Genomic DNA, 14,399 nt, shown 5'->3' with positions numbered 1-14,399 from the left:
CTTCTACTTGTTTGCAGGAGGTGAAATGGAAGCTCAAATGGCTTGGATACTTTGAGTTTCAACTTCAAAATAGAAGTGAAATTAAAACTTGATTTTCAATTGAAAATCTTCAAGATTATCCTTTAATGGAGGTGAGGGTGTTTGTAGTTTAAAGATTGGGTCAGGTCCTTCTTCTTCTGAGCAAGAGAGCATATATATATAGGCTCCATGATTCATTTCTACACCAATCCAAAAAATGTCAAAAATAGCAATGTTAGTGCATGCTTGCATGGACGTGGGATAGGCGCATGAAATGATTGGAAAATATCCATAATTGTGTATGAATGATGCTGAAATCTTAACATGAGGCCATGCGATTGTACTTGAGAATTGGTCATGTATTTATCCAAATGGGACTATGAAATGTAACCATGCGCAAGTCCTTATAAAATGCTCCAAATGCTATAATATTGGACTCTTTGGAAAGGTGACATGAAGGGGAATAACTTTAATGTTGAAAACATTTCTATTTGGAACTTGGATCATGATGAAGTATGAGGTGGAAGTGGAAGAAATCAAACATGGTTGAAACTTTTCTAAGTACAAAGTCAAATGACCATTTCTTCCACCTTGAATAACTTTTTCTATGAGCTCCAAATGAAAATGGTTTCTTCACCAAAGTTGTAGATATTTCATTCTTATTAAATTTGGTTACAAAGTTTACACCATTTGGATCTTGCATGAAGGAGTTATGGATTTTAGAAGTTGAGGAAAATTGCTTGTTCAATGGTGATGGCCTAAAATGACCTATAATGTTCCCTTTTGGCACATGCCCTTGCAAGTAGAATTTGACATTTTTCAAAGAATAAAACTTGGAGAAGGAATCTTGAAATTGATCATGTAACTTATATGGACTTTATATCATAAAAATTGAGCAAGTTATGGTTCTTGGAAGTTGACCTCCTAACTAGGGCACAAACAAAATGACTTGTAATCTTTCACCATAAAAAATGACTTTCCAAGCCAGATTAGATCTTGATACCAACATGAAAGTTGTTTGTAATGTCATATAGAGTGAATTTTATCTTGGAATAATTTTCATATGACAAATATTATAGGAGATAGGGTCTAGGGAACCCCATTTTTGACTAGTTGACTTTCTCTGGTCAACCTCTTTGAACCATCTTGCAAACTTGAAGTTATCTTGATCTTTGGGGCTCATGGAGGATCATATATGCTAGATATGATGTATAATGGAGTATACCTTGATATCTTTGACCAATTTATGAAGAAACTTGTTGAGGAAGTCACACAAGATACCTAGATGAATTAGGGCTTCCAAGGCAAACAAACTTCAAACTCTTAATGAATTCTTGATGAAAATGACAATTGAAGAACATGGGGATCCATAAATGATGCTTATAATCATTGTGGACCTTTTATTTATTTATCTCTTGCCATGGGGGTCTCAAACCCTAGTTGTGAGCTTCATGAGGCATAGGTGGATACACACACTACCTACAAAAGAAACAAAGCTACACATAGACATATTTTTGGTATTTTAGTTAGTAAACAAAGGAAAATAAAGTATGATACAATTAAATAATGCTTGGTGATCTCTCCCAATGCAAACACCAATGAATGGGGGGTAAGGAGGATGCCAAGGTGTGATCCCAAAGCCAATACAAATGATGAGATAACATGAGGGATCTTAGGGTCAAAATTAGGGTCTTACAGGTTCAATCTCGATATGATCAACTTAATCTAATTGAAGAAAAGCATTTGACATCTGTCTGCCATGGTTATTTGTACCAAAGACACCTCAACTGAGCTTTTGATAAGAAGGTTCTTCCTCGTGCGTACCACGTAAGAGAACTCGTGCTCAAAAAATATTCTACTATTCACTTAGATCCTTGGGGAAAATGGACTCCCAACTATGAAGGACCTTTTGTTGTCAAGAAGGCCTTCTCAGGTGGAGCCCTAATCCTCACCACTATGGATGGGGAAGATTTTTCATCGCCAATGAATTCCGACATAGTCAAAAAATATTATGCCTAAAAAGAAATGATGGTAAAAATCCCGCTAGATTGACTTTCACAAGACCAATATAGGAAATAAGGGGTATCCCTATGGACCAAAAATGAAGTGTCTATGCAAAAGTTAGGGATCAAATAAAAATATATAAAGTTCGCTAAGTTGAAAACCTAAAAGGGTGGCTTAGGAAAAAATGAGCATCCTGGTGGACGAAAAAATAGAAAATGTTCAGGCAAAAGTTAGGGATAAAGACATTAGACTATGTTCCTTGAGCCTATCTCACTACAGCTAGATCTCAGATGGCCGAAGATCAATCCAATCATTGTCAATTAAAGAGAAGTATTATCACTCAGATCCTACAGTGGATGACAGCCGATGTTGTAATTAATGGAAAAATACAAAAATATTTTCCATTGCCATTTCCTTTATTTTTTCAATTTTTGCAGTTTCCTCTTTAAGGATTTTTTTTCATCCTTGTATGCATTGTATGTACATATTTTATAATCAATAAAATTCAATTCTTTTATCAACCGCTTTTCATTTCTCCTGCATTTTGTTTGTGAAATAACTGATTTGTTTTGATCACATAATGCTATAAAATTTTGGGAATAATAAAAGCTACATTAAAAGAAAACCTTATGCATTACTTTAATCTCTTGAAGAATCCTAAAAGATGATCGGTAGTTTGAAAGTTTTTACTTAACATCTGGAAATGTCTTGATGACAGCCCAGTTAGATCATATATCTTTGAGCTCTCCAACAGGGCCATGTGGAACCCCTAGTAGTGGTGGTAATACACAATGTTCTCATAAATAATTGTTTATTTAGTATAGTCAGTGACAAGTCGAAGTCTCCTCCATGCCAGAAACCCTACCTTGTAAATGACATCCATATGGCCATATGAAACATTCATACATTGCGAAAATAAAGCATACATCACATGCAACATGCATATCATATCCCTCATGTGCAACTAATATCTCCACAAAATATAAATAAATCCTAGCAAATGAATCTATAAAAATCAAACTACCATCCCAACATTCCATGTGACCATCCACAATGGGATTTTTTTTGGATACTTTGGTATTTAATCCTCTTCTATCTCGAATACCCGAAAAGCTCTCAAAATTCATGCATTCAGGTTTAAGAAGATTAAATAGGGGCATCGATCATACCCCAAAATTTTCCCTCCCCTTTTCACCTTTTCACTCAAACCTTGACTTGAGATTCATCTACACACACATTTATGTTTAATTCATGCATATCATTCATTCATTTATATTTGATAGTTGATCACTATAGATTCAAAGCTCTATGGCTTGCAAAGCTAGGGTTGTATATGGATTAAAACTTAAAGGTGTGACTTGGCTCTTCATCTGATCATAGGGGGAGTGAAACCCTAATTTGCCTGATCTTTGGGATGTGGATTCAAGAAGACTTCATCATGGTACTCCTTAGGTCATTCAAACCCTAATATCTTAATGATGTGATTATAAGACCTTATGGATACTCTTTGGGCCTTGTCTTGGCTATCAAAACCCTAGTTGATGGCTCATGCATTGTAGAATTTGCTTGTAAGGCATCTTGATTTATTCAAAGACCTTGATTGAAGGGTATGCCTCATTTAAACCCTAATTAGGGAAGATGTGGTCTTAATGTGCCTTGTGGCTTGACTTTTCATCTGGTGATATGGAAAACCATAATCTCTTGATCTATGGGACATATATTCAAGAAGACATTATTATGGCATTCCTCACGGCATCAAAACCCTAATGTTGTCTCTTACTCCTTGGATTGCCTCCAAACCCTAGTTTCATATGGTTATTCACCCATTGTATGGTTCACTCAACCTCTTATCCATGGTTCACTCATGTTGTTTCCTTGTCCTCACAAACTTCATCTACTTTCATTCATTCATCTGGTCATTGTCATGCTATCATTGCTTAGACCATGGGTTTTGCTTAGGCCCTGGTGCATTGTGTCTTTTGGCCTTGCTAAGGTATTTGTGTCTTTATTTTATATGTCATTTGTGGTTTCCTTGGTTTGGGTTTATATAATTCATTTCAATCCATTTCAAATTAGTTCCTTTCATATAAGTCATGCTCATTCATACTTAATTACAAGTCATGATCATTCAAGTCCAAATTCAAACCATTTCAAGTGACATGTTCATATACCAAATCAATTCATTTTCATTCAAATAAACAATTCTATTAATTATTGTCCATAATTTGTTCATTACATACAAAATGCCAAATAATACATGTTGACCAAATGTTGAGTTTGGTCAACAGTTGACATTTTTGTTAACTTTGACCAAAGTCAACTCAGATTCTTTTCCATCCTAAGCCCCTAGATCTCCAATCCTAGTTCTAATCTCATTTTCCAATTCCATCTTGATTTTGATTTGGACATTTGCACATTATCTTCAATGCCATCATGCCATGAACCTAGATTTAGCAAGCCCATCTAACAAAACAAGGCCATGTTGCAGCCAATAGCATTCTGCATCACCAATCTAACATCAATGATCAAGCCAAGGCAAGACAAGTAACAATAAACCTGCTGCAACAAATGAGCACAATAGCAAAGCAAGTCATGAACAGATTGAGCAAACCATTTCAGGATCATAACAACATTCATTAACAACCATGCATCTCAACAAGAATTTATCATAAACAAGAAAGCCCATAACTACACTCATATTCGTTCCTATGACGCTTTAACAAGCATGGTATTTAATTGACAGATTGGAATCATGTATCATAACTATAACTAATAGTATAATAGAGAATTTAACAGTCATCGAAACAGATTTAACTTGGTTTTATCAGGGCAAATGTCATAAATGTTCATAATAGGAAGTTCACAAGTTACACTTCAAGAAATTACAAGTAGACTTAACAGAAAAATCAAGTAATAAGCAGGCAATGAATCACTTACAAAAAATTCAACAGAAATCCATCCACCAGCAGGAATGCAACCCTTAACAACTTTGTTTTTCCACTGATATATTGAGTTGCAATTCTGCAGAATGATTGCAAGGACAATTAAATCAGAATTCAACTAACTGGTCATAGTCTAACAATCTCATTCCAAATCAACTCCAAATTCAGACTAAATTTCCAACAAGTCCATTTTAAACATTAACTCTAAATTCAACTTCAAATTCACAGTCCAAATTGGCTCCAATTTCATTTATAAATCAGTTAACTAACTAATGCATTTCACAACTAACTTCTCAATTTCAATTTACATTTAACTTAAATTTCAGATGAATTTGTAATAGAAATGGACTCTATAAGAGCTCTCATCATAGTTCAGTTGGAGCTCGACATTTTCACTCTCAGAATTCACATAAATAATCGATATAAGATTCTCTCTCTCCTTTAGAATCAACCCTCGCCAAAGCACTTCCAAAGAACATGCCATTGAAGCTTCACATTGAAGCTTCAATTGGTGGAGCTTAAGCCTCTCTTTTTCACTCTCAGACTCGTTTCTCCTCTCATCACATAATGATTTTTTTCCTACAGACTAAGAGGTAGAGTAGAAGAAGAATTGCAAGGTTGAAGAATCATAAGTACCTGGTATTGGCTCTGGTATTTTATCGCCATCAACATTGCTGGAAACCTCAGGTGCAGATATGTAGTAGCTTCCTTTTTGCATTTCTTAGATGATAAGTTGTATTCCATAGCCTCTAAAGTTGGAACCTCGTTTGCTTCATCTCCATTTTCCTCTCTTTTGCACATAACGGATGAATTCAAGAATTAGGGTTCGTTGTTGGAATTTTTGATTCAAGCTAATGGAAGTCAAATTGAAGGATTTGAGTTTAGGGCTTAGAAAGAGGATAAAGATGTAGTTCATTTTGTGTATGGTACATGGTGTTTGGATTGCCTCTGCCGCCAGAAGCAATTTTCGCCACGACGGAGGCGATGGCCAGAAATCGCCAGGGAGGAGGTTGGTCTGAGGGTGAAGAAGGTCTGAAGTTCATCGAGGGCTTCAGTTTGTTTGCTTGTGAGAGTCTTTGTGGATGGACTTGGGCTCCCAGGCCCAATTCATTTATACTTGACACCCTATTCTGCTTCTGCACCCTTCTCATCACATGGCATGTTTGCAACGGGCAAGCAGCTCAAGGCCAAACTTGTTTCCTTCTTTGTACCCTGGATATGTTGGATGCACCCTTTTCAGATTAGGTTGTACATAATTAACCTTTAATCTAATCCCTTTGATTTAAGTTTATCAAAAGAAATTTTGATTAACTAAATCCTTTGATTTGTATATAATCCCACATTCTATTCAAGTGATCAAAAGTCCATTGATCAATTGATAGGACTAATTCCTGTAATGTTGTGTATCTCAAGGCCTTAAGTTCAAACTTTCAATCAAGGCATCCCAGAAAAATAAAGCAGTGGATTATGTAAGATATATAAAAGGTGTTTCTTTAAGAATTTGTCAATCAAGATTCAGATTGTGCGACACGAGCCTTAAGAAATAAAGAATGAATGAGAGTGGAGAACTCCATTAACTTGTTCTGAATGACCCAGTTGCTCATCATATTCACCTCTATTCATATACTTTATCACAATTCAAATCACATGATTGTCAAGTCTCTCCTCACAAGCAACAGTGCAACAATCAGAAGTCTCCATCAACAACTTATCAATCATGATTCAAGTTGTATGCCATGAGCCTTAAGTAACAAATCATGATGAGAGTGGAGCATTCATATCCTTGCCTAGGGTATCCTTAGGTACGGGATGAATGACCCAGTTGTTAAAGGTATTCACCTTTGTTCATAGACTTTAGTCCAATTAAAATCAAATGATTGACAAGTCTTCATCATCATGAGGAGCAGCAAGGATTCTTCTTCAGCAACTTGAAAGTTATGATGAGAATCACATACCACGAGTCTTAAGTAGTAAATAATGAATGCGAGTGGAGAATTCTATTAACTCATTCTGAATATCTTTGAGTACAGGACGAATGACCCAGTTTCTCATCGTATTCACCTTTACTCATAGACTTTAGTGTGGTTCATATCCAATGTCGATCAAGTCTTCTTCATCTTTAATTATCATATATCATTTCCCTTGCCTCAGTCTCTTGCTGTCTTTGTTCCGGTCGTAGTGAGCCGAACTATAGAGCTCTGACTTTCTCATTGCATAGTGAGAATACGTAGGCACGAGAATTCAGATTTTCTACGAGCTACCCTATTTATTAATACTACCTTATTTATTATTCTTCATCAATCAATACCATATTTTTTGAAATCAAATACATTTTCCTTTGGATTTCATGCATACCCATTTAGGACAATTGTCCACCTTGTGAACCAAGAGATGTTTGCCTTGATGTCAAACACTTAATTCCTTGTTTTTTGGTTATGACAATACAGTGGTATGATGCCTATGCTCCCCCACATCTTAGTATATACTTCATTTACTCTTCGATTCATATTTTACTTCCTTCATGGATTCAAATTGGTTGCTCCCTACAGTGATATACTTGTTCCTTGTACAAATCATGATTCTTCTTTGGGTTCCATACTTTTTAGGAAAATTGTCCACCTTGTGAACCAAAAGATGTTTTTATTGATGCCAAACACCTAATATCCTTGTTTCTGGTCATGACAATACAGTGGTATGATGCCTATGGCCCCCTCACATCTTAGTTTGTACCTCCTTTACTCTTCGGTTTAGAGTTCACTTACCTTTATGGTCTCCTATGCTACCATTATATTGGTGTAAGTTATACTCTTCATCACCTCAAATGTCTTTCTTTGTTTTCGTAGTTCCATGAACTACGTAGCTCTGACTTTTTCATTGCACGATGAGAATACGTAGGCACAAGGATACGAATCCTTGTTGAGCATATTCCTATTTATTCATCTTCCTCTATCCTTAGGGCACCACTCATGTCTTTCATGATCCATATCATATATCTTCAATCATAGCCATTCACCTCAGTGACATAGTGTCTTTCTTTAAAACCAAATACCATTTTCTTTTGGAGTTCCATATATACCCTTTTAGGATAATTGTCCACCTTTGTACCAAGAGATGTTTGCCTTGATGCCAAACACCTAATTCCCTTATTTTTGGTTATGACAATACAGTGGTATGATGCTTATGGCCCTCCACATCTTAGTCTATACCACCTTTACTATGTGGTTCAAATACCATTTTTGTTGTGGATTCCAAGTACACCCTTACCTTTGGTTCCAAATTATATTGCATCAGTCACCTTCACCAAATACTTCATTTCTTTGACTTTGGTTACTTTTCTATCACTCCATTCATATCCATGGACCATCATTCACTATCTTCATTCAATACCTACTACCTTCATTCACTTCATGTGATATACCTCTCTCTTTAAGCCAAATACACTATTTCTTTAAGCTCCATTCAGTGTTTGCCTGTGAACCGAGAGATGTTTACCTTGATGCCAAACATTTAATTCCCTTTGTTTTCGGTCGTACCATATAGTGGCTAATGCTTTAGGCTCCCCACATATTGGTTAATTCCAGTTTTACTCTTGGGTTCAGATTTCATCCCTTTTTGGAGTCAAAGAACTTAATCCTTTATTTCAAACCATATTTGTTAGCACCATTCTTTTCACTTCCCACCATTAGTTCTATGAGCTACAGAGCTCTGACTTCCTTCTTGCATTATAAGGATACGTAGGCATGAGGGCTTTAATCCTCTCAGAGCACTCTATCTATTATTTTATTTTTCCCATTATTCTTTTGCGAGTAATCCTTAGATATAACACTCATTCAAGCAAGAACAATCAAAATGGTTCCCGTTAAATTAAATTGATGTGAGGGATGCTCATATCTTCCCCTTGCATAACCGACTTCCTTACCTGTTTTCTCTTTCCTCGGGTTTTATCAATGTTTTCCCTTTCCTTCGGGAATAAATAAAGTTCGATGGTGACTCTGTTATATGTTCGAACATGCGATGCATTCAGGTATATTTCCGCTAGCTTCAAATAGCTTTCAATATTGTTTTCGTGTTGCTTATATATGGGATAATGTTGTTTCCTAGTATGGAAGACTTTGTAGATCTAGCAGATGGTCACATATTCCTATCCAAAAATCTGGTTCCTACACTTCTTGCTGACACTTATTACTCTATTCATACGAGGACTCAGAAGAAGAAGGGTAATATTGTGTGTTGTGTTCCTCTATTGTATAAGTGGTTTATTTCGCACCTACCCAACAAAGGTTCTTTCATCGAGAACAAGGACAATCTCAAGTGGTCTCAAAAGATTATGTCTCTGATCATTTATGATATTCTATGGTATTCTAGAGTCTACGATGATGTTAAGGTTATCCTGAATTGTGGAAGTTTCCCCAATATGCCCATCATAGGTACAAAAAGTTGAATCAACTACAATTCAAGATTAGCTTTTGGATTATCTGTTATTGCGCAAGCCATATTCTGAGCATGTGGACGAGTTTGTTTTGTATGAAGGGGTTGACAATCCACAATTGCTAAGGAAGATCGTCAGAGCTTGGAGAGAAGTCTGTCCTCAAGGAAGATCTGAGTTAGGGAAGAAGAATTGTATTGCCAATGAAGCTTATACATAGTGGATCAAGGACAGGTTTGAAGAAATTATGTTATCGTTCCCGTTTGAGCCATCTATGAGCATCCTGTAGCCTGTGATTAGATTTATTCCTACCTCTGAGGTTGGAAAACTCAAGGAAACTACCAAGAGCTTAGAGAAATAGAATTTCAATCTCCGATCTAATCTTGATAGGCTTACAAGAGAGAAAGAAGACTTGGAGCTTAACCTCAACCAGAAGAGAGCCATGACTACTCCCAAGCAATGGAAGAAGCCCAAGAGGAGCAGTTCAAGAGGAGGAAAGTAGGTGATGCTTTAAAGGGGACTATTGGCAGTTTGTTCATCAAGAAGAAACAGCTCACTGATGCCCAATATCGAGCATGAAAGATGGAGATAAGTTTCCAAGACCAGCTTAAGAAGCTTCAAGAACAATTAGGGTTGCAAGAAGGAGTTAAAAGAAGAAAGAATCCGTACTAAGCAGTTGGAGGTTTCTTTATCTCAACACCGGACATAATTTGATAAGTGGTTTAAAGAGATTCGAGGGTTGAAGGATCAAATGCATCAAAGTAGAGAGAATATGAATCAACTTCAGCAATAAGCTACGCATTAGGAAAGGAGCAATCATCATTTTCAAGTACTTTTGGATCAGAAGGAGGAGGTGCTACAAGACCTTTTGAGTAGGCCAACTCAGTTTATGCCTTCAAGGATACGAGTGGTGGTTGACCCGATTTTAGCGGATGCTTAGTTATATTTGAGGGGTTCCATTATTATCTTGTTTACCACACTTGATGTAGCTTAGGGAAAAGTTGTAATAATTTGTACTCTTTGTTTCATGTATATAAAAGGGTTTTATTTAGTATCAATTTTATCTTGCGCCTTTATTTCCTATGCTTTATGATTGCTTGTGACAAATACAGACTCGAGAATTCCTTGGAAAATAATAATCAAAGATATTTTTACATAAACAAGCATCACATTCATTCATATGCATTTTTCTATCCAAAGTTCAAAATGCTTACATCCGTCATCATCCTCTTCAGAAAGACGACGACTCACCTGTACTTCACTAGATCCCGCAAACAAAGAATTATGTCTGATTTTGAATAAGAGAATGTTACAACAAGGGAGGCTCTATCTCTTCTCTAAGGACATATGGGTACTGTCGCACCTCAAAAAATGGGGATACGACTTTAAGCGAAGCACAATCGCACGCTCGCAATGATGGACTGAACAGAGTCTCCATCGAACTTTATTTATTCCCAAAATGGGAAAGGGAAAATATCGATAAAACCCCTTAAAAGAAAGGATAAGATATGGTCGTCGCAACCAATATCAGGGTTCGGGAGTCGGTTACGCAAGGGGAAGGTATTAGCACCCCTCACGTCCGTTGTATTCAACGGGAACCGTTTAGTTAGTTTCGTGTTTTGAATGTTAGCTTTCGTTAGCCTTCTCAAGTTATAATGAGGGAAAGAAAAGATAGAAGAGGGGATAAATGTTTTTGGATTTTTCGACGAAGGACTAAACCTAAGTTATTTTATTAGTGGACCTGACAAGATTTATAAATCCTGCTCCTACGTATCTCAATCGAGAAATCAAGGCTTACGTAGTTCTGGGTAGAAAAATGTTTGTTTGTTGGTCGATTTGAGCGAAAGCTATACTGTATTAATCGATGAAAACATTGTTTTACCCAAAACAGATGAGGAGTGGACGCATACCACACATCGAACGTATTTATAAATCTACATTCGGAAAAGCGTCATTTATCTCGACTCAACAATCGTGGTCGAAACATTGTTTTACATCACCTTAAGACAATATATCTTTCGTTTTTGAAAAGGGTTTTTGATTAATCGCACAGAGGCGAGAAAGAGTTTGATTGGTTGGATGTATTTTGAGTGATGGCGAGAACTTGGATAAGTGAGATATCCATCTCGAATCCTAGTCTCAGGAGTGCACGGTATACACCATGTTCCATTTCCATCTTATTTGCAAAAGTATTTAATAAGAATTAGGTGTTTTTGAATTTGATTGAGAAAGGGTTTGAAGAAACCGCATTGACAATTTTAGACGATGGCGAGAGTTAAGATAAGCAAGGCATCCACCTTGAATCTTAATCTCAGGAGTGCACGGTATACACCATGTTCCATTTCCATCCTTATTGAAAAAGTGTTAAGGTAGGAATTAAGTATTCTTGAGTTTTGAAAACGAATATTGATGAGAACGAGACATGAGCCTCGGATCAAAAATCCAGGGTTTCATTGGAATGCTAGATTCCAATGGCCCTTTTTTCATTCGAATTATTTAAGAAAAATATTTAATGGATAGTGAACGTTTGATGATAATCAATTGTTCAAAGATTACGCCAGAATGCTTGATCCCAACGGTCCTTTTCTTTCGAGTTTATTTAGAAAAAGGTTTGGATATTGTATTTGATTTAAGAAATATCTTTCAATATATGATCGAGGATGGATTCACATAAATGATTTGAGATAGTTTGACTTGGTTACAAAAAATATTTAAAGTTGAAATTGTTGGATGGACAATGAACTTTCAAGAGATAATTCAAAAAGTTCCATTAGAATGCTAAACTCTAATGACCCGTCTTTTTGTCCAAGTTTTTATGTTGTTTTAGAAGCGAAAGAGTGAATGAAAGGTTGATTCAAGACGTGTGCCTCAAGAGCGTTCATTCGAAGATCCAAGGAATGCGAGACTCCAAGGATTCTCCACTTTTACATTTTAAAAACATTTTAATGCTTCAAGTTATTCCAATAAAATTTATTTAATTGTTAAAGAGTTTAAAACATAATTTTTTTGTTACAACTTGATTTAATTGTGATAGATTTTCAGAAAAAATGTTATTTCTTTGTTACAACTTTGTGCAAAGTTACCTTTGAAATTGGTCAAAGTAATTGGCATTTACACAATTCTTCTTTACATATTACAATCCACAACAACCATGACTAGTGAGCACTCAAATCCAATATGAATTAAATAATAATCAAACCATATTCATCTTTTTTATCATCGATCACTAATAAATATATTTTCCTAAATAAAACTCACTTACTAACACCAATCATTAGGCCAAAATATACCCAAAAATAACAACAAAAAGTCAATGATAAACTTATATTCAATCCATGAACATCGAGTGAATTCATCCACCGACTCGGCAAATTAGATCACTATGAAGCAAACGACTTGATTCTATTGCAAACTCAAAACCATTATTACTATTTGTCACATCCACATGGAAACAAACTAGCAGCAAAAATTGGTGTGTTAACTAATAACTTGACTAACAGGAAAATCATACACTCCAACATCATCATAGATCTATCAATCCATTTTCAAAATAGCATTCATACTTTTTACGATAACAGCAAGAACACACAACACCACATGATTTATCCATAAGCCATAACTCAAACACCAAACTAAACAACACCAGTTGAAATTTAAACAAACATAAAAGAAAAATCCAATGTCAAGCAAGGCTTACCAACAAATAATACAGATTAAGAGGCAAACCAAAGTTGGTGATGGTTCAAATGGAGGTAATACGCTCTAACGGAATTGAAAGTAGAGCAAAGCTTTGCCACACCATTGAATCGCCGCTGTCGTCATTTCCAGGGTGAATCCCTAAACTTCTCGATATCATTCTCAATGCTCAATCTTTCCAAGACTTAACCAAATACAACCTGTAAAAGAAATCAACATCTAACAGAAGCAGATCGAGAGTCCCTTGGTGTAAGCAAGTTTGTTGTTACGGTCCACATAATACAACAGGAGGATTTTTACTGTGTCATTTATTGGTTATAATTTGGTGTCATTAATGGTGAGGTTGAAAGATGAGGTTGTAGGGTGATTCGTAGGGTTGCGTCACCGCAGTGGCTATGGCAGAGGTTTTAGTTTCTCCGGATGTTGTTGTTGGAATGATGAGCACAGTTACACGACGATGTAGATCGAGGATGTGTAGTGCTTTAGACAACGGAGTTTGTTGAGTTGTAATAGTGTTTCGTTGCCGGAACGGGTCATTGCCGGAGTGAAGTAACAATCATCGGAACTGATTTCACAATAATCGCTGAAAGCAGAATGGTTGTTTGGATGCTTTGAAATGGATCGGCAGAAATAGAGGAAGTGGAAGTTGTGTCTCTGGCGATAGTGGTAGAGTGAAGAAGGGTTTATGGTGGTGACGGCATGGTTTTTGGACGGAGGATAATGTTGAGAGGTATATGCGGTGGTGAACGGCTGTGGCGGAGGATTTAGGGTTGGAGTGAGGAAGATGAGGATGTGAGGAAGTGGCGACGGATACGGTGAGAAGAGAAGGGATTGTAGGTTTGTGGTTGGTGTGTGGAAGAGGAAGCTGGAGAGTGAGGAGAGAGGATTGTCAATGAGTGAGGAGAGAGATCAAAGAGTATATTGTGTGGGTGAGGTGGCGTCCAGGCAGAAGAAGAGATTTTTGTTTTTATCTTGTTTAGAGAAGTGAGAGAGAGGAGAGAGGGTAAAAAGAGACGTTGAGAGAGGCGTTTAGGTCCAAGAGGGTATTCTATCATGTGTGCTTCTTTAGCTTTTGTTTTTGGTGATGTGTCAAAGGGTCATTGGTTGAGAAGGATAATTGAGGATAGGGATCCATGTGTTTTCCAATTGGGATCACTGATTAATTTGAATTAAAGGCTACGATTGGACCAAAGAAACACAACATTGTTAACCAATTAAAAATGCCTAGAATATCCTTTCTAGAAGCTTTAATTAATTTAACTTAATTAAATTAAATAAATTTCACATTTTTTATATAAACATGATGAAATTAA

The 14,399-nt window shown here is 36.3% G+C and overlaps 1 long non-coding RNA gene across 1 annotated transcript; it reads right to left on the bottom strand.

Annotated features, from left to right (window-relative positions):
• Positions 1 to 4,205: 4,205 nt before the first annotated feature.
• LOC127129052 (uncharacterized) lies at positions 4,206 to 12,250 on the bottom strand. The gene is made up of 2 exons (XR_007806135.1): positions 4,960 to 12,250; positions 4,206 to 4,581 (listed from the first exon to the last, which is right to left on the bottom strand). It is a non-coding gene; the product is annotated as an uncharacterized LOC127129052 (long non-coding RNA).
• Between the last annotated feature and the right edge of the window lie 2,149 nt (positions 12,251 to 14,399).

Source organism: Lathyrus oleraceus, chromosome 1 (assembly GCF_024323335.1).
Source record: "Lathyrus oleraceus cultivar Zhongwan6 chromosome 1, CAAS_Psat_ZW6_1.0, whole genome shotgun sequence".
Lineage (NCBI taxonomy): Eukaryota > Viridiplantae > Streptophyta > Magnoliopsida > Fabales > Fabaceae > Lathyrus > Lathyrus oleraceus.
The sequence above is the reverse complement of the archived record's forward strand: the minus strand, read 5'-3'. Positions and strand labels throughout refer to the sequence as shown.